Genomic DNA, 20,732 nt, shown 5'->3' with positions numbered 1-20,732 from the left:
AAATTGCCAACATCTGCTGGATCATGGAAAAAGCAAGAGAGTTCCAGGAAAACATCTATTTCTGCTTTATTGACTATGCCAAAGCCTTTGACTGTGTGGATCCCAATAAACTGTGGAAAACTTTGAAAGAGATGGGAATACCAGACCACCTGACCTGCCTCTTGAGAAACCTATATGCAGGTCAGGAAGCAACAGTTAGAACTGGACATGGAACAACAGACTGGTTCCAAATAGGAAAAGGAGAAATATGTCAAGGCTGTATATTGTCACCCTGCTTATTTAACATATATGCAGAGTACATCATGAGAAAGGCTGGGCTGGAACAAGTACAAGCTGGAATCAAGATTGCTGGGAGAAATATCAATAACCTCAGACATGCAGATGACACCACCCTTATGGCAGAAAGTGAAGAGGAAATAAAAGCCTCTTGATGAAATTGAAAGAGGAGAGTGAAAAAGTTGGCTTAAAGCTCAACATTCAGAAAACGAAGATCATGGCATCTGGTCCCATCACTTCATGGGAAATAGATGGGGAAACAGTGGAAACAGTGTCAGACTATTTTTTAGGGCTCCAAAATCACTGCAGATGGTGACTGCAGCCATGAAATTAAAAGACGCTTACTCCTTGGAAGGAAAGTTATGACCAACCTAGATAGTATATTCAAAAGAGGAGACATTACTTTGCCAACAAAGGTCCGTCTAGTCAAGGCTATGGTTTTTCCTGTCGTCATGTATTGATGTGAGAGTTGGACTGTGAAGAAAGCTGAGTGCCAAAGAATTGATGCTTTTGAACTGTGGTGTTGGTGAAGACTCTTGAGAGTCCCATGGACTGCAAGGAGATCCAACCAGTCCATTCTAAAGGAGATCAGTCCTGGGATTTCTTTGGAAGGAATGATGCTAAAGTTCAAACTCCAGCCACCTCGTGTGAAGAGTTGACTCATTTGAAAAGGCTCTGATGCTGTGAGGGATTGGGGGCAGGAGGAAAAGGGGAAGACATAGGATGAGATGGCTGGATGGCATTACTGACTCGATGGACGTGATTTTGAGTGAACTCAGGGAGGCGGTGATGGACAGGGAGGCCTGGCGTGCTGTAATTCATGGGGTCACAAAGAGTTGGACACGACTGAGCGACTCAACTGAACTGAAATGAAGGCATTCTTGGTGCATAGCCTGTAAAAACAAGAGCTCTTACACACGTTTGTCAAAATTTAAATGGCACCTGCAATTTTAAAATTGCAAAAATGAAAGTCAATTTAATTACTTCTACAAGAATTCAAATTTTCCTGGTACAAGTGACCAGACATATATTTGAGTGCTGATTAGCACAAATAATTTAGCAGTATGCAAAACCAAATCATTAATTTGTTACTGTAGAATGATTCCTCAGTAGGATTTATAACATTCCCAAATGATTTTCAGGTGATATAGTAAAGATAATTTTTCTCAAATTGTTTTTAAAATAGAAGGGACACAGGAAAAGCAATTAGAATGTTCAAATATTTTTAAGAAAAATAAATGAGATGTAACTTGATATTCTGAATATATATGAAATGCAAATTTATCCTCTAATTATAAAAGATGGTAAATTATTCAGCCTTCAATATCTCTAAATTTATAGATTGTGCTTTGATATGCCTATCCTGCATTTCTTATGAAATATTTTGCAGGAAATTTTTTTCCAAATATTGGACTGAAGGCACTTCAAAATTTAGAATTTAAAAATCATTAAAGATTATTTGGCTCAGTCCTTTAATTTTACAGAAATAAAAACAGGACATTAGAGGAACTAACTTCTTCAACTGAATGGAATGATTTTACAAAGACAGATAGCTCATTATCTGAGACTAGAACCTGAATCTTCTTATTCCCAAGTCCTGAGCTCTAAATCTTAGAAAAGTCATATCTTAGTTCAGTTCAGTTCAATTCAGTCACTCTGTTGTGTCCAACTCTTTGCAACCCTATGAACTGCAGCACGTCAGGCCTCCCTGTATATCACCAACTCACAGAGTCTACCCAAACCCATATCCTTGAGGCGGTGATACAATCCAAGCATCTCATCCTCTGTCATCCCCTTATTCTCCTGCCCTCAATCTTTCCCAGAATCAGGGTCTTTTCTAATGAGTCAACTCTTCACATCAGGTGGCCAAGTCTTGGAGTTTCAGCTTCAGCATCTGTCCTTCCAATAAACACTCAGGACTGATCTCCTTTAGGATGGACTGGTTGGATCTCCTTGCAGTCCAAAGGACTTTCAAGAGTCTTCTTCAACACCACAGTTCAAAAGCATCAAATCTTTGGCACTCAGCTTTCTTCACAGTCCAGCTCTCACATCTGTACATGACTACCGGAAAAACCATAGCCTTAATTAGACAGACATTTACTGGCAAAGTAATGTCTCTGCTTTTTAATATACTGTCTAGGTTGATCATATCTTTTCTTCCAAGAAGTAAGCATCTTTTAACTTCATGGCTGTAATCACAATCTTCAGTGATTTGGAGCCCAAAAAAATAGAGTCAGCCACTGTTTCCCCATCTATTTCCCATGAAGTGACAGGACCGGATGCCATGATCTTAGTTTTCTGCATGTTGAGCTTTAAGCCAACTTTTTCACTCTCCTCTTTCACTTTCATCAAGAGGCTCTTTAGTTTCTCTTCACTTTCTGCCATAAGGGTGGTGTCATCTGTATATCTGAGGTTATTGATATTTCTCCTGGCAATCTTGATTCCAGCTTGTGCTTCCTCCCACCCAGTGTTTCTCATGATGTACTCTGCATATATGTTAAATAAGCACAGTGACAATATACAGCCTTGACATACTTCTCATTTTCCTATTTGAAACCAGTCTGTTGTTCCATGTCCAGTTCTAACTGTTGCTTCCTGACCTGCATATAGGTTTCTCAAGAGGCAGGTCAGGTGGTCTGGTATTCCCATCTCTTTCATAATTTTCCACAGTTTATTGGGATCCACACAGTCAAAGGCTTTGGCATAGTCAATAAAGCAGAAATAGATGTTTTTCTGGAACTCTCTTGCTTTTTCCATGATCCAGCGCATGTTGGCAATTTGATCTCTGGTTCCTCTGCCTTTTCTAAAACCAGCTTGAACATCTGGAAGTTCATGGTTCACGTATTGCTGAAGCCTGGCTTGGAGAATTTTAAGCATTACTTTACTAGCGTGTGAGATGAGTGCAATTGTGTGGTAGTTTGAGCATTCTTTGGCATTGGCTTTCTTTGGGATTGGAATGAAAACTGACCTTTTGCAGTCCTGTGGCCACTGCTGAGTTTTCCATATTTGTTGGCATATTGAGTGCAGCACTTTCATAGCATCATCTTTTAGGATTTGAAGTAGCTCAAGTGTAATTCCATCACCTCCACCAGCTTTGTTCGTAGTGATGCTTTCCTAAGGCCCACTTGACTTCACATTCCAGGATGTCTGGTTCTAGGTGAGTGTGAGTGATCACACAATCATGATTATCTGGATTGTGAACATCTTTTCTATACAGTTCTTCTGTGTATTCTTGCCACTTCCTCTTAATATCTTTTTTTTTTTTTTTTTAGGTGCATGCTGTTTCTGTCTTTTATTGAGCCCATCTTTGTATGAAATGTTCCCTTGGTATCTCTAATTTTCTTGAAGAGATCTCTAGTCTCTCCCATTCTATTGTTTTCCTCTATTTCTTTGCATTTATCATTGAGGAAGGATTTCTTATCTCTCCTTGATATTTTTTTGAACTCTGAATTCAAATGGGTATATCTTTCCTTTTCTCCTTTGCTTTTGGCTTCTCTTCTTTTCACAGCTATTTGTAACAGCTCCTCAGACAGACATTTTGCTTTTTTGCATTTCTTTTTCTTGGGGATGGTCTTGATTCCTGTCTCCTGTACAATGTTATGAACATCTGTCCATAATAATATGTTAGTAAAGTTCTCCAAAATGTAATGAAATTTCGAGTCCAAACCACCATTTTGAAATAAGAAGGCAAGATATTTAATTTGTGAGCAACTAGTTTGACAAGGTTCATTAAGATGAAACTATTATTGAAATGATCATTTTGAAATTTGGATTTCTTTTCATAACATTAAAGACAATTCTAAATTACCCAGCAATGTATTATTTCATAGTATTACCCTAAGTAAAGTACCTTCACTTTACCAGTTCTAAAGTGTTAAGAACTGGTTGTCTTAATGAATGTCTGATCACTCAATATTCTGAAATTATCTATTTTAATTTTCCTATTGTCTTTTTCATTATATAGGTTATAGATTTTATACAAGAATAGTCTTATCTGCTCTATTTGTAAAAGCAATTCTAGAACTTAGAATAGCAGTCACAGTTGGCACTGAGAATATACTTTATAATAAGTCAAGAGCTTCAGAGATTTAATGAATCTTTGTTTTCAGATTCATTCTAGTCTAAGTACTGTAGTGGTAATAACTTGTTTCAAGACTATAACTGTGGGTTAAATTCTATTAAATTAAAATATATTTTCTTTTTTAATAAATTTCATTTTATTTTATTTATTCATTAATTTATTTTAATTGGAGGCTATTTACTTCACAGTATTGTGGTATTTCTTGCCATACGTTCACATGAATCAGCCATGGGTGTACATGTATTTCCCATTCTGAACCACCTTCCCACCTCCTTCTCCATCCCATCCCTCAGGGTAATCCCAGAGTACTTCCCCTGAGCACCCCTCATGCATCGAACTTGGACTGGTGATCTATTTCATATATGGTAATATACATGTTTCAATGCTATTCTCTCAAATCCTCCCACCCTTTCTTCCACAGAGTCCAGAAGTCTGTTCTTTACATCTGCGTCTCTTTTTCTGTCTCACATGTAAGGTCATCATTACCATCTTTCTAAATTCCATATATATGCATAATATACTGTACTGGTGTTTTTCTTTCTGACTTACTTCGCTCTATATAATAGGCTCCAGTTTATCCACCTTATTAGAACTGATTCAAATGCATTTTTTAATATCTGAGTAATATTCCACTGTATATATGTACCACAGCTTTCTTATCCATTCGTCTGCCAATAGACACCTAGATTGCTTCCATGTCCTGGCTATTGTAAAACAGTGATGAACCCTGGGGTACATATGTCTCTTTCAATTCTGGTTTCCTCGGTGTATATGCCCAGCAGTGGAATTTCTGGGTCATATGGCAGTTCTATTCCCAGTTTTTTAAAGGAATCACCACACTATTCTCCATAATGGCTGTACTAGTTTTCATTCCCACAATAGTGTAGGAGGATTCCTTTTTCTCCACACCCTCTCCAGCACTTATTGCTTGTAGACTTTTTAATAGCAGCCATTCTGACCGGCGTGAGATGGTACCTCATTATGGTTTTGATTTGCATTTCTCTGATAATGAGTGATGTTCAGCATCTTTTCATGTGTTTGTTAGCTATCTGTATATCTTCTTTGGAGAAATGTCTGTTTAGTTCTTTGGCCCATTTTTTGATTGGGTCGTTTGTTTTTCTGGAATTGAGCTGCAGGAGTTGCTTGTATATTTTTGAGATTAGTTCTTTATTAGTTTCTTCATTTGCTATTATTTTCTCCCATTCTGAAGGTTGTCTTTTCACCTTGTTTATAGTTTTCTTCATTTTGCAAAAGCTTTTAAGTTTAATTAGGTCCCATTTGTTCATTTTTTTCTTTTATGTTGGTCAAAATACACTAAAAACATTAATACTAATTTTAATTTTCTCTTAATCTGATTTTAACTCCAGGTTCACGGCACTGTGCCATTTTTATGCTATGTATTTAAAATTATTTTTGAATAATAGAAAAATCTTAAACTAATACAAGATAGAATGTTATCATCTGGTTTCCTATTATAGAATATACTTATGTATTGCCACATGCACACAATTCAAACAGTTACATATTTTAACAAAGAAATCACAATCACAAAGTTTTTCAGTAATTATTAATGTCAACAAAATCAAATAAGTGGTCAAATTTCTCCAATTGTTTGTCATTTAGGGAATTTGTATTAAAAATTTAATAAATGAGATCATACTGTCTCTAATCTAAGGTTCAAGTAATTCTGTTAGTGGTTGATTTTGAGAGTTAAGTTTGGGTTTAAACGATATAAGGTTGACTATGAGCTCATCATTGTTGAAACTGGGTACTGGATACAGAGAGTTCATTCAATTTTGGTGGATATTTTTTGCATATGTTTGAAATTTTACAGATATAAATTTTTTTTTTTCTTGAGGTTCAAATTCTCATTTGAAAATGTTTTACTTTAACTGGCAATTTTTAAAAGGATTGTTGTTGGTGATAAATAAAACCTTAATGAATCTTTACTGATTTGAAGGCAAAAATCAAGATTATTTTTCTACAATAGGGATATACAAGTCAATTGATTGTCTAAAAATTGGTTTAATTTATTTTCTTTAAGTCTTTCTTTGTTAATTTCTAATAATGTCAAAAATGTTTGGTAATATTTTTGGTCATATTACAGCTTTGAGACAATGGCCTTTTAAAATAAATATTAGGAGGAAAACAGTTATGAGTTGGCAAAATGTGATCTGCAGTAAGACCTAGATGAATGGGTAAGGTCATAAGGAGAAGTCAGGACATTTTTGTGAAGTATGTAAATATCTCGGGGATTTTATAAAAATGAGTCTCATAAACTCTTGAACTTCCAGATATCAAGCAAGTTGCAGACTTGGAGGTTTGTTGTTTGTATGTTGTTCTCTCTCTTTTTTCTAAGGGGTACTAAATAAAGGTGTGACTATGGAAGGAGCAAACAATATAATTTCTGACATATAAATAACAATATATAATTAATTGAATATGATTATATGTAGGGGTCCCTAGTGAAAAATAAGGAATATCTACTCAGGGTAATCTGATATACTCAGAATGTAACTATTTCTTCCTAAAATTCAATTTGGTAAATCAAAAATAAAACAGCATTTAATGGTGATACATATTCATGAAATTTTATAAAATTGTAAATAAATGTATCTCAAAGATTCTATGTAAATAATTTTCTCAGGATATTGAATGACAAGGCCATAATTTATGAATTTTGTTTGAAATTTTAGTGTTTCTCCAAATAACACCTGAAGAGCTCTGTCTATAAACCAGCTGTCCAAATCATGCTTAAAATGATATACCATTTGTGGTAGTTAAATGCAAAAGAGCAGTTTTATTAATCAATTTTAAAATTATATTACATATGCTAGAACTAGTAAATATTTTTAGCTTGATAATACAAATAATCTAATCAATATAATTAGAGAAAGATTTAACAATGCTACATGCAGGACTAGTAGTTTTCTGCATAGAACACAGGTTATAGAAAAATCCTGCTATCAGTGGGATAATATAATAGAGTAATTCCAAGTATAAATATTGACAATAAGTGAATCCCCTGACTATATTATAGGTCCTAGTTCAATATATAATGTGAATATGAAGTATGTTTATCTATTTTCTTATGTTTTACTTTTAATCTAAAGTAAGGTTCTATCTTCCTTGGCTGTGATGCCATAAAGTAATTCCTAGTCACATATCATGAAATTCAAAAAGATTGTGGCTAGCAGCACTTGGGTCTAACAAATAACTCACCCTGAGTTTGGATGTATTAATAAATTTTATATCTCAGGAAAAATATCAAATTTCATTTGTAACACTTCCTACATAGATCAAAATAAGGTTGGATTAAAGTCAATATAAATCACAGCACAATCTGAAATGGTAATATACTATATATGTCAAAACTAGTGTTTCTGTCAGAAATCTCTTTAAATAGCAGAAAAAAATCATTTTGATGATGCTGTATGTTTTGAAGAAGGAAATATATAAATCTTTTTTTTTTTTCATTGAATGGTGAGTGCTTCATGGATCAACAATCCATATGCCATGACAAGCTGAAAAAAGCTTAGTAATAGACTAGGATGATATAACACATGAAAATAAGACTAGCTTCTGTTTTAATTTTCAGCCAACATTTCTGTAAATGGGATCATTAATGCTTATACTTTTGTTAATTACATATTCCCTTTGTACTTATTATACATATATATCTTATATATGTATAGTATATGTATGTATATACATATATATACTTCCAAATAGTGATATTTGGTTTATATCTTTACCTATGCTACTTTCAACACACATGTCAAACAATATTGTTAAAACATAAGATATTTTCTTTCACTACAGTTTTTATGGGGAATAATGCTATTTAGTGGACTTCCCAGGTGGTGCTACTAGTAAAGATCCCACCTGCCATCGCAGGAAACATAAGAGATGTGGATTCAATCCCTGGATCAGAAAGATCCACTGGTGGAGGGCATGGCAACCCACTCCAGTAATCTTGTCTGGAGAAACCCATGGACAGAGGAGCCTGGTGTGCTACAGTCCATAGAGTCACAAAGAGTCAGACATGACTGAAGCGACTTAGCATAAACATGTTATTCAATGGGGCTTCCCAGGTGGCACTAGTGGTAAAGAACCTGCCTGGCAATTCAGGAAATGCAGGAGACTTGGATGCAATCCCGGGGTCAGGAAGATCCCTGGGGAAAGAAATGCAACCTACTCCAGTATGCTTGCCTTGACACAGGAGCCTGTAGGGCTATAGTCCATGAAGTCACAAAAAGTGAACATAACTAAAGCAACTTAGCATGCAGTCACCCATGTAATTTAATAAAATTAAAACAATTTAGTCATTCATTCTTTATTTAACAAATATTCTTAAGCATTTTTATGCTAAAACTGCTCTAGACTCTAGAGTTATAGTGTTTACCCATAGTAAATAAAGCATTTTTACATGAATTACACATAAGTTGAGAAAGATAGATATTTAATAAACACAGACACATGAATGTACTTACATACACATATAGCATGTGTGAATAAATATTATGATGAGAAATAAAGCAGGGTAAAATGATGGGTAAGGATGGTTGGATATATTTTGCATCAGGTGACCAAAGGAGTATCTCTGTAATATGTGATATTGACAGTTTTTAGGGTAATCTGTTTTCCAAAAAGAATGAAATCAAATGGAAAGAACTAGAGGTAGTAACATACCTAGGAACAGGAAACAGGCCAGTGTGGACATAGCAGACTGATCTCACAGTGTGGACCTGGACACACAAGGGCTTACAAGCAGTGGTAAGACCCTAGGCTTTACTTTTGAAAAAGACGGGGTTGTTTTGGAAAGATTCTGAGTAAATCAGCAACATGGTCTATATGAATATATTCATTGGAAGGACTGATGCTGAAGGTGAAACTCCAATACTGTAGCCACCTGATGCAAAGAACTGACTCATTTGAAAAGACTCTGATGCTGGGAAAGATTGAAAGCGGGAGGAGAAGCGGACAACAGAGGATGAGATGGTTGGATGATATTACTGACTCAATGGGCATGAGTTTGAGTAAACTCCAGGAGTTGGTGATGGACAGGGAGGCCATGATGCAGTACATGGGGTCCCAAAGAATTGGACATGATTGAGCTACTGAGCTGAACTGATATTCTTCTTTTAGAGTCGTTTTACTTTTTCTGCAAAATGTTGCAGATTTCTAAGAGTTTCCATATATCCCACTCACTGTTTCCTTTAATAAACACATCTAACTTTAGAATGGTATCTTTGTTACAATTAATCAACTGATATGGATACATGAACAATTACATTAATATTAATACTATCACTGCAAGGAGATCCAACCAGTCCATCCTAAAGGAAATCAGTCCTGAATATTCATTGGAAGGACTGATGCTGAAGCTGAAACTCCACTTTGGCCACCTGATGTGAAGAGCTGACTCATTTGAAAAGACCATGATGCTGGGAAGGATTGAAGGCGGGAGGAGCAGCGAACGACAAAGGATGAGATGGTTGGATGGCATCACCAACTCAATGGGCATGAGTGAGAAAACTCAGGCAGTTGGTGATGGACGGGGAGGCCTGGCATGCGGCAGCCAACGGGGTCGCAAAGAGTCAGACATGATTGAGTGATTGAACTGAACTGAACTGAATACTATCACTAAATCCATACTTTATTCAGAGTCTTAATTTTAACCTAATGTCCTTTTTATGTCCTAAGAGCCAATCCAGGATACCACATTACATTTAGTCATCATGTTTCCTTAGAATTCTAAAGAGATGACTGTTTCTCAGATATTCTTTGCTTTGATGATCTTTACAGTTTTGAGGAGTACTTTCTGATCAAGGAATTTGTAAAATTTCCTCAGTTGGTACTTGCCTGATGTTTCTCTCAAGATTACACCAAGGTTATGGGTTTTTGGAGGGCAATCATAGAGAAAAAGTGACATTTACATCCCATCATATAGAGTACCTACTAATAACGTGACTAACCACAGTTGGTGGTTGAGGTAGTTTTTGTCAGGTTTCTTCACTATAAAGTTACTCATTTTTTTCCCCTTTGGTTATTGTACTCTTGAAAAAAAGTCACTATGAACAGCCCACATTTAAATGTAAAGCTTATAGAAAGATACTCTGTTAGAATTATTCTGCATGGGAAATTCATCTGTTTCCCTCTACTTATTTATCTGATCATTTATTTTGTACTTTGGGTTAAAATTCAATATTACTTTATCAATTTTTTTCTCAAATTTTTTCCAGCTTTGATTAATGGAAGCTTTTTGAATGGCTCTTGTGTTTCTCTGACATATCCCATCTATGTATGTATATACGTGTGTTTGCTGTTGGTGGTATTTTTCTTGTTACTGTTTGTTTTGGATCACATCCTTAGTTTCTGGCACTACAAGATATTTGGATTTATCTTGTATATTTCCTTGCCCAGGGTTTGAATCAGCCATTTCTCCTAAGAGCCCTGGCTTCTTTGATTGGAGAGTATTATTAAAAACTTACATCTGGAAAATAGGTACGGCCCTTTCTACTAGGGTGTCATAGCTTCTAGGCTCTCTCATCAGATGGAATAAAATATGATATGTAAATATCTATAAATATTTCTACATGTATGCATATATATCTATATTAAAGTAATATGAGTTCATATTGATGTTCTGAAGCTATTATTAATATGCCATATAATATTTGGTCTTCTCTTTTTATTTATCTGTAATAAACTCCCATGCTATAAGAAGGTTATGTCCAACAATCCATCATTCATGTACTTAACAGTACAGTTAATTCTAGAATGCATGTATAGTGGTTTCAAATTATTAACTGACAAGAAACTTTATCAATTAGAGAGCAGTGCTATGCATGGTTACTTTTGCATTTATTCTTAAGCTTTTCACTCATTATGAAAATTATTTAGTTCAGCAATATTTTTCCCCATGCCCCTTCAGGGAAATTTTTAGATATTTAACAAAGTGATATTATTTTTTCACATTAAACATACCATTCTGTGATTTCCTGGCCTAAATGATATTTTTTTATATTTCCATAATAAAGGTTCACTCTTTTTTTCTGTAAAATTCCATTTCCTTTCCTTTTCCCAGATAATTATATAAATGGACTCATACACTACTCTTGATGCTAACTTTTTCATTTATGTTACCATGGAATATAGTTTCCACTCTTTTACTTTTAAAGTATATAAGAATTTATATTTAAGGTTAGTTTCTTGCAAACAAGAGTTGGGTCTTTTTCTTTTTTTACTCCACTCTTAAAGTCTCTGATTTTAGGTGTAATTAGGTTATTACCCTTAAAGTGATTATTAATATAACTAGATTAATATCTACCATGTGTGCAACTTTTATTCTACTTAGTTCATTTTTTCCTTTTTTCTTTTCCCCATCTTCTCTGGTTATAATTTTGTATTTTGTAAGATTCCGTTTTCTCTCTACTCTCAGCATATCAATTACATTCTCCAAAAAAAAAAAAAACAACTTTAAAGTTTGCTCTGAAGTTTACTGTATAATTACTTTTATTAATCTCTGCCCACCTTCAAGTAACACTATATCTCTTCACATGTAAAACAGTACGTCCAGTTCACCTTTTCATTCCTTGTTGAGCACTGCTATCATTCATCTTATTTGCCATATACCATGATCACCAGATACACTGGCACTGTTGTTGCTCTGAACAGTCATATGTTAGGTTAATTATGAATAAAAAAGTTAACATCATTTGTTTTACCTTTGTTTATACAGTCTCTATTTTTTTCTTTCTGTAAATCTGATTTTCTGACCCATATAACTTTTCTTCTTCATGAAGAAATCATTTTAACAATTCTTGCAGAGAAATTCTGCTGATGATAAGTATTTTCTCAGTTCTTGCTTGAGAAGCTCTTTATTTCTCCTTAGCAATTCAAGGATAATTTCTCTGGTATTGAATTCTCAGATTTTTTTAATATAAAATATATCACTTCAATTTCTTTTTGCATGCATATTTTCTTATTAAAGGTCTATTTTAATTTGCAACCTTATTCTTATTTTGGTAATTTTCCTTTGGTTTCTTTCAAGTTTTTCACTTTTCTTTGGCATTCTGTAGTTTGAAAATGATATGCCTGTATATACATGTTTTTGTTATTTAGCTTGTTGGGTGTTGTCTGAGCTTCTTGGTTCTGTGGTATGGTATTTGTCATTATTTCTGAAACATATCCAAAGTATTATTACATCAAATATTGCTTCTGCTCTATTGTATACTTCATTTCCTTCTGGTATTTTAATTACACATACATTCACTGTTGATAATTATCCCACAGTTCTTGTGTAATTTGTCTTTTAAAAATATATATGTTTTTTATTTTCACATGTCAGTTTGGGACAGTTCTCTTAATCTGTATTTAAACTTACTGATTCCTTTTATGGCTAACCAGAGTCCAGTGATGACTTCACTGAAGGAATTCTTCATGTATGTTACAAAGTTTTAGTTTTGGTATTTCGTTTTCATTAGAATTTCAATGTTTCTTCTTATATTATTTCTTCTGTATGTAGTCTATTTTTTTTTTTCAATTAGGGCTCTTAAGATATTAATGACAGCCATACAAAATTCACTAGAATTGCAAATTTTGCATTTTTTTTCTGTGTTTGGTTCAAAGATCACTCTGTCTCTTATAATTTGTGTTTTTTCTTATCTTTTGACATTTTCTACAATTTATTCCAAACAGGTATAGAAACAAATAAATTAGTATTTAGTGTGAAGATTTATGTTAAAACAGCTATGAGTTATGATTTAACATTTGCTATAAGTGACAGCAGATGCAAATGTTTCTAAGGACATGTCTGTGTTTCCTATTTTTACTCTGGACTTCCATAAAGTACTTCAACACAGAGCATCTGAGTCTTGCAACTTCCAACTATATCCTATTAGTAATATATTTATTAGTAATATATTAGTAATGTTATTATCCTAGTAATATATACTATTATTATATACAACCCTGTTGATGTGGTGGTAAGGTGTGGGAAAGGAATTAATCTCTAATATTATGATTAAATCTGTCTTTTATGTAATTATCTTTTGATAATATTGTCCCCAAGTTGTGACATTCACTGTGATTCTTAGCTATATGTTCTCTTTTCCATGAGAAAAATGCTAGATGGAGATCAAGTGGTAGAAGGGGGGATAGGTGGGATAAGAATTTGATATTTTTGTTGTTTAGTCACTGTCATGTCTGATTCTTTTGCAATTCTATGAACCACAGTGTGCCAGCCTCCCTTGTACATGGGATTCCCCAGGCAAGAATACTAGAGTGAGTTGCCATTTTCTTCTTCTGGAGACCTTTCCAACTCAGGGATTAAACCTGTGTCTCCAAGACTGTAGATGGATTCTTTACCACTGAGCCATCTAGGAAGACCATGGTTTTGATAAGGTTGTCTCTATAAATCAAGCCTTGTTACTGAGAATACATTGAGAGTATTTCACAGTAGGTACTCCTCTGCTTCTGGAGCCTCAGGGGACCTTTCTCAACCCTTCATTGTCAGAACATGGTAGAGTTTATGGAAGAAAAGCACACAGATGTATGAGGATTTCCCTGAGACTGGGGCCTCCAGGAGTTTCTCATGCTCAAGCTGGTCCACACTCAGCCTCCAGAAATACATATATTTGAACATTTAATTGAATTTTTCTCTAGTTAAGCAGATTTTAACTGTGACTCTCTGGATTCACTTGTCTCAAAATTTTGAAAAAAAGTGGTGGTTTCCCCAACACTTTCATAGATCAGAGCCTTCTCATGGCAAAGGGGCTTGTATAACCCAATTAAATTATGAGCCATGCCTTGTAGGGTCACCCAAGAGGGACAGGGCCATGTGAAGTGTTCTGAAAATATGTGGTCCACTGAAGGTGGGAATGGCACCCATTCCAGTATTCTTGACAAGAGAACACCTTGACAATATGAAAAAGCCAAAAAGATATGACACCAGAAAATAACACCTTCTCCACCCCCACCCAGGTAGGAAGGTGTCCAATAGGCTACCGGGGAAGAACAGAGGCCAATTATCAATAACTCCAGAAAGAATGAACCCGCTGGGCCAAATCAGAAACAATGATCAGTAGTGGCAATTTCTGGTGGTAGAAGTAAAATCTGATGATGCAAAGAACAATACTGCATAGGACCCTAAAATGTCAGGTCCATGAATCAAGGTAAATTGGATGTGGTCAAGCAGGAAATGGCAAGACACAATAAGTGTCAACATCATAGGAATCAGTGAACTAAAATTAAAGGGAATAGGCAAATTCATTTCAGATGACCATTATATCTACTTTTTAGATACAGAAGAATCCCTTAGAAGAAATGAGGTAACCCTTGACTAACAAAAGAGTCTAAAATGCAATACTTGGGTACAACCTCAAAAACAAAATGATAGAATGATCTTGGTTTGTTTCCAAGGCAAACCATTCAACATCAGAGTAATCAGTCTATGTCTCAACTACTGACAGTGGAAGAAGTTGAAGTTGACCGGTTCTATGAAGACCAACAACATCTTCTATAACTAACACCAAAAAAAAAAAAAAGATATCCACTTCATCATACGGTATTGGAATGCAAAAGTAGGAAGTCAAGAGATACCCAAAATAACAAGCAAGTTTGGCCTTGGAGTACAGATTGAATCAGGGTGAAGGCTAACAAAGCTTTATCAAGAGAACATGGTGGTCACAGCAAACACTGTTTTCCAACAACCCAAGGGATGACTCTACATGGACATCACCAGATAGTCAATACTGAAATCATATTGATTATGTTCTTTGTAGCCAAAGATAGAGAAGCTCTCTATAGTCAGTACAAAGAAGACCTGGAGATGACTGTGGCTCAGATCATGAACTCCTTATTGCATAATTCAAGCTTAAATTGAAGAAATCAGGGGAAATTACTAGACCATTCAGGCGTGACATGAGTCAATGCACTTATGATTATACAGTGGAGGTGACAAATAGATTCAAAGGATTAGATTTGGCACACAGAGTACCCAGAAAACTATTGATGGTGGTTCGTAACATTGTGCAAGAGTCAGTGACCAAAACCATCCCCAAGGAAAAGAAACGCAAAAAGGCAAAGTGGTTGTCTGAGGAGGCTTTATATATAGCTAAGGAAAGAAGAGATGTGAAAGGCAAGGGAGAAAGGGAAAGATATACTCAACAGAATGCAGAGTTCCAGAGAATAACAAGGATTGATGAGCAGGCCTCTTCAATGAATAAATCAAAGAAATAGAGGACAAAAATAGAAAAGACTAGACATCTTCTCAAGAAAATTGGAGATGCCAAGGGAATCTTTCATGCAAAGATGGGCATGATGAATGTCAGAAATAATAAGGACTTAACAGAAGCAGAAAAGATTAAGAATCTGTGTTAAGAATAAACAGAACTATACAAAATAAAAAGGTCTTAATGACCCAGATAATCATGATGGTATGGTCATCCACCTACAGGCAGACACCCTGGAGTGTGAAGTCAAGTGGACCTTAGGAAGCATTACTATGAACAAAAGTAGTGGAGGTAATGGGATTCTAGCTGAGCTATTTAAAATTCTAAAAGATGATGCTGTTAGAGTGCTGCACTCAATATGTCAGCATATTTGGAAAACTCTAAAGTGGTCACTGGACTGAAAAATGTTAGTTTTCATTGAAATCCCAAAGAAGGCAATGGAAAGAATGTTAAAATTACTGTACAATTGTTTTCATTTCACATCCTAGCAGAGTTATGCTCAAAACCCTAAAAAGTAGGCTTTAGTAATACATGAACCATGAACTTCCAGATGTATGAACTATGTTTCAAAGAGGCAGACAAACTTCCCATCTTTGATAGATCATGGAAAAAGCAAAGGAGTTCCAGAAAAACATCTACTTCTGCTTCAAGGCCTTTGACTGTGTGGATCACAACAAACTGTGGAAAATTCTTAAAGGTAGGAGTGCCAGACCACCTTACCTGTCTCCGGAGAAATCTGTATGTGGATTAAGAAGCAAGTTAGAACTGGACATGGAACAAATGAATGGTTCAAAATTGAGAAAAGAGTACGTGAAGATTGTATATTGTCACCCTGCTTGTTTAACTGATATGCAAAGTGCATTATTCAAAATGCTGTGCTTGAGTGTGAAAGAGGAGAGTGAAAAAGCCAGCTTGAAATTCAACATTAAAAAAACTAAAGTTCATGACTTCTGGTCCTATCACTTCACAGAAAATAGATGGGGAAAAAGTGAAAGTCGTGACATATTTTATTTTCTTGGGCTCCAAAATCACTGTGCACAGTGACTGCAGCCATGAAATTAAAAGATGCTTGCTCCTTACAAGGAAGCTAGGAGAAACTTAGGCACCATAATTAAAAGCAGAGACATTATCTTCCTGACAAATGTCTGTATAGTCAAATCTATGCTTTTTCCAGTAGTCATGTACAGATGTGAGAGGTGGACCGCAAAGAAGGATGAGTGCTGAACAATTCATGCTTTTAAACTGTCATCCTGGAGAAGACTCTTAAGAGTCCCTTGGACTGCAAGATCAAACCAGTCAATCCTATAGGAAATCAATCCTGAATATTCACTGGAAGGACTGATGCTGAAGCTGAATCTCCAGTACTCTGGCCACCTGATGCAAATAGCTGACTCACTGTAAAGGACACTGATGCTGGGAAAGATGGAAAATGGAGTGTCAGAGGATGAGATGGTTAGATAGCATCGCTGATGCAATGGACAGGAATTTGGGCAAACTCCAGGACATAGTGGAGTGCTGGAGTCCAGCTCCAGCAACCAGGGAATCAGCCTGAAGGGGTGAGCGGTGTCGGTGGACGATGATGTCTGACTCATAGTACAAAACTACATGTTTATTTCAAGATTCAGGTTTTCTTTTATACTTTGACAAAAGCATTAGTTCAGAGGTTTGACAATTTCAGTTTCCCCCACCCAGATTTGCTGTCTCCAGAAATCACTGTTGTCCTACAAACAGAGTTCCTGCTTCAGTGATTCTCTCAGAATCTGCTTTACTATCTATTATCTACTTTCTCTAATGTGTCCTATACTTAACTTGTGATTACATTGTAACTCATGCCACATTCCTCAGTTTGTTTCTTATTTTTCTAAATCCTGTTTGCCCCTAGCATCTTAAGATCACTATCTCCTAAAAAAGCTTCTAGCTATTCTTGATTATTCCTAAACCCTAAACTCAGCAAACTTCTTTACCATAAATATTTCCCTCACAAACAGGTCTCAGACAACAATCCTTCCCATGGCCTCAAGCTGTGGCCTACATGCTCATCCTGGAACATTCTTTGTAAAGATCCTTGAACAAATGTCAATGGTTATTTTATAGATTATTTTCTGGGCACAACTGTAGAAGGCTTTGTGCTTTCTCATGCTTCTCTCAAGAACCTTAACATTCTTTCCAATCAACTCAACTGAAGAAAGGAAAGAACAAGTCAGAATTACAAGGCCTACCTCCTTCATCCCGGGGCCGTGCCTGCGAGATGAGGAGAGGGGGTTGGGGCCGTGCCTCCATTTTGTCAGTAATGCCTAAAGTGGCTCCCGACAGTGGAGGACAGAGAAATCTGGTGTGCTGCAGTATATGAGATCACAAAGAATCAGAGAAGATTCAGTTACTGAACAACAGCAATGTTTTCTCAAGACCTCAGTTTTCTGATGGGTCTAATGTAAGTCATTAATTTTCAGTTTGTTAATCTTCTTGTCCTTGCTATAGAAGAGCGGATAGAAGAGACGTTTTTCAATTTCTTTACATTTTTAACTGATAATTGGTAATTAAGTTTATTTTAATGACTACTGTATCAGTTCATTTCAGTTCAGCTGCTCAGTCGTGTCTGACTCTTTGCAACCCCATGGACTGCAGCATGCCAAGCCTCCATGTCCATCACAAATTCCTGGACTTTACTCAAACTCATGTCGATTTAGTTGGTGATGCCATCCAACTGTCTCATCCTCTGTCATCCCATTCTCCTCCTACCTTCAGTCTTTTCTAGCATCAGGGTCTTTTCTAATGAGTCAGTTCTTCTCATCAAGTGGCCAAAGTATTGGAGTTTCAGATTCAGCATCAGTTCTCCCAGTGAATATTCAGGACTGATTTCCTTTAGGATGGACTGGTTGGATCTCCTTGCAATCCAAGGGACTCTCAAGAGTCTTCTCTAACACCACAGTTCAAAAGAGAAAATATTATAACAGGGCTGGTATAGAAGAAATAGTGTTCTTAGGAGACAGTTGCATTTTGACTATATTTTAAAAGAAGCCTCAAAAACCTTGCTTTAATAATAGAAAGACAAAGTTGAGAGAGAGAGAGAAAGAGAGAGAGGGAGGAAGAGGTGAGAAAAGAATGACATCAACATTTTTATTGTGACCAACAGAAGAATGGAATGCCATTTACTCTCATTAGGGAAAGATAGAAACAGGCAAAGGTTTTAGGTTGGCAGGGGAAAAAAGATCATAAAAAGGCAACAAAATATCAGAAAATTGTTATTAAAAAAGAATTCACTATTAAGGAAATGTCAAAAGCAGAGGGCATAACCTGGAATAATAAAGTGATTGTATGGGAATATAAGGGGAAATTTGGTCAAAAAATGACCTTATTAGAAGTCAGTTTATTGAGAACTAAAAATCCTTCCTCTAAAGATTGAATTTATTGTAACTTCATTCTATGGAATGAGAAGGGTAAAGTAATTAAATTTGGTTAGAGAAATACCTTGGAAGCCAGGGCCATCTTGCTGTTTTTTAGTTCAACAAATTATTACTTGAGATATTTTCTCTTTGATTTCCTCTAAGCTTGTAATTGTTAAAAAAAAGAAAAAAAAATACTTCTTACTACACACTGGTTAAATGTGAAATTTTATATTTCTTTTTCCATCACCAAGTTTTTAATTATACTGCAATAATCTTAGTTTGCATTGTGAGCTAATGCTCTCTATAAACCTGATTATGATGGTAAATGTCTTTTAGAGGCTTTCTGAAAGTTCATCTATAAATTTGAAAGCAAATGGAAAGAGTACATTATGAAAAATAATAACAGCTTAATGAAGCTGAAACTTTCATTCTTATTCTGAGATTTTCAGCAGTAGAAATATATACCCCTTTAATTATGTACTTATGCCAATTTCTGGTGTTATTTAGAGGATGAAGACCTTTTGAGTGTTCTTACGTTTACACATGTGTTATATTCAGTCCAATACTGAACTTAATTTGCATGGGTAATTTTGACTCTTATGGAAAATATTAGGGACACATTCAAATACAGCATTTTTACACAGTCTTCCAAAATACATGTTGAAACATTTATACTGTTTTTTTTTTTTAATTTCAATCCAATGTGTTTATATTTCATATTATTCAAAACATAACTTTAGCAACTAGCTATTTCTCTATTTCTTGTTCCAAGTATTTTCTTTTATGTTTAGTACCATTTTCTTCACTGGAAACATTAGAATATATTTATATTAGGTTGGTTAAATGGCTAGCTATGAGGAGAAAAGAGAAACAAAAGGCGTGGAGTCAACAAACCCTTGACAGTGAATTGAAAGCAGTGACTTGAATGCTGTGATCTTCTCTATTTATCCCTCCTTTTCTGTTTCTGCCCTTTTCAAAACTCCTATGCACTCTTTTTCAGATGTTTAGAATCCTCCAGTTATCATGATAACACAGAACAATTAATATGACCAAGATTTATAAGCCTTTATTTAAGAAATTAGCCACAGAGAAGCAATAATCCCTTAACTCAATCCCACATTCCCTAAAAGAGATTTCACTCCCTTCAGTTAGAGGAAGAGTTTTGTCCTAAAACAATCATCTCTGGCATAATCTGATAATGTTGAGTTTGAACATTACTAACCTTCTTTTGGGGCTTCCTTGGTGGCACAACAGTAAAGAATCTTCCAGGCAATGCTGTTGAATTGGGTTCAATCCCTGGGTTGAGAAGATTCCCTGGAGAAGAAAATGGCTACCCACTCCAGTAATTTTTGCCTGGAAATCCATGCACAGAGGAGCCTGGCAGGCTACAGTCCGTGGGGTCACAAAGAGTCTGACATAACTTAGCAACCAAACAATAATCTTCTTTTAGCCACCACTTTGGGTAGGAGTAATAGAAAGGATTTTTTATAAGGTGGTATGAAAGATTCAGTTCAGTCACTCAGTCCTGTCTGATATTTTGCAACCCCATAGACTGCAGCATGCCAGGCTTCCTTGTCTATCACCAACTCCTGGAGCTTACTCAAATTTATGTCCATTGAGTCAGTGATACCATCCAAATATCTCATCCTCTGCTGTTCCATTCTCCTCCCACCTTCAATCTTTCCCAGCTTCAGGCTGTTTTCCAGAGTCAGTTCTTCACATTAGGTGGCCAAAGTATTGGAGTTTCAGCTT

The sequence above is a fragment of the Oryx dammah genome, unplaced genomic scaffold (genome assembly GCF_014754425.2).
Source record: "Oryx dammah isolate SB20612 unplaced genomic scaffold, SCBI_Odam_1.1 HiC_scaffold_2, whole genome shotgun sequence".
NCBI classification, from domain to species: Eukaryota; Metazoa; Chordata; class Mammalia; order Artiodactyla; family Bovidae; genus Oryx; species Oryx dammah.
The sequence above is the reverse complement of the archived record's forward strand: the minus strand, read 5'-3'. Positions refer to the sequence as shown.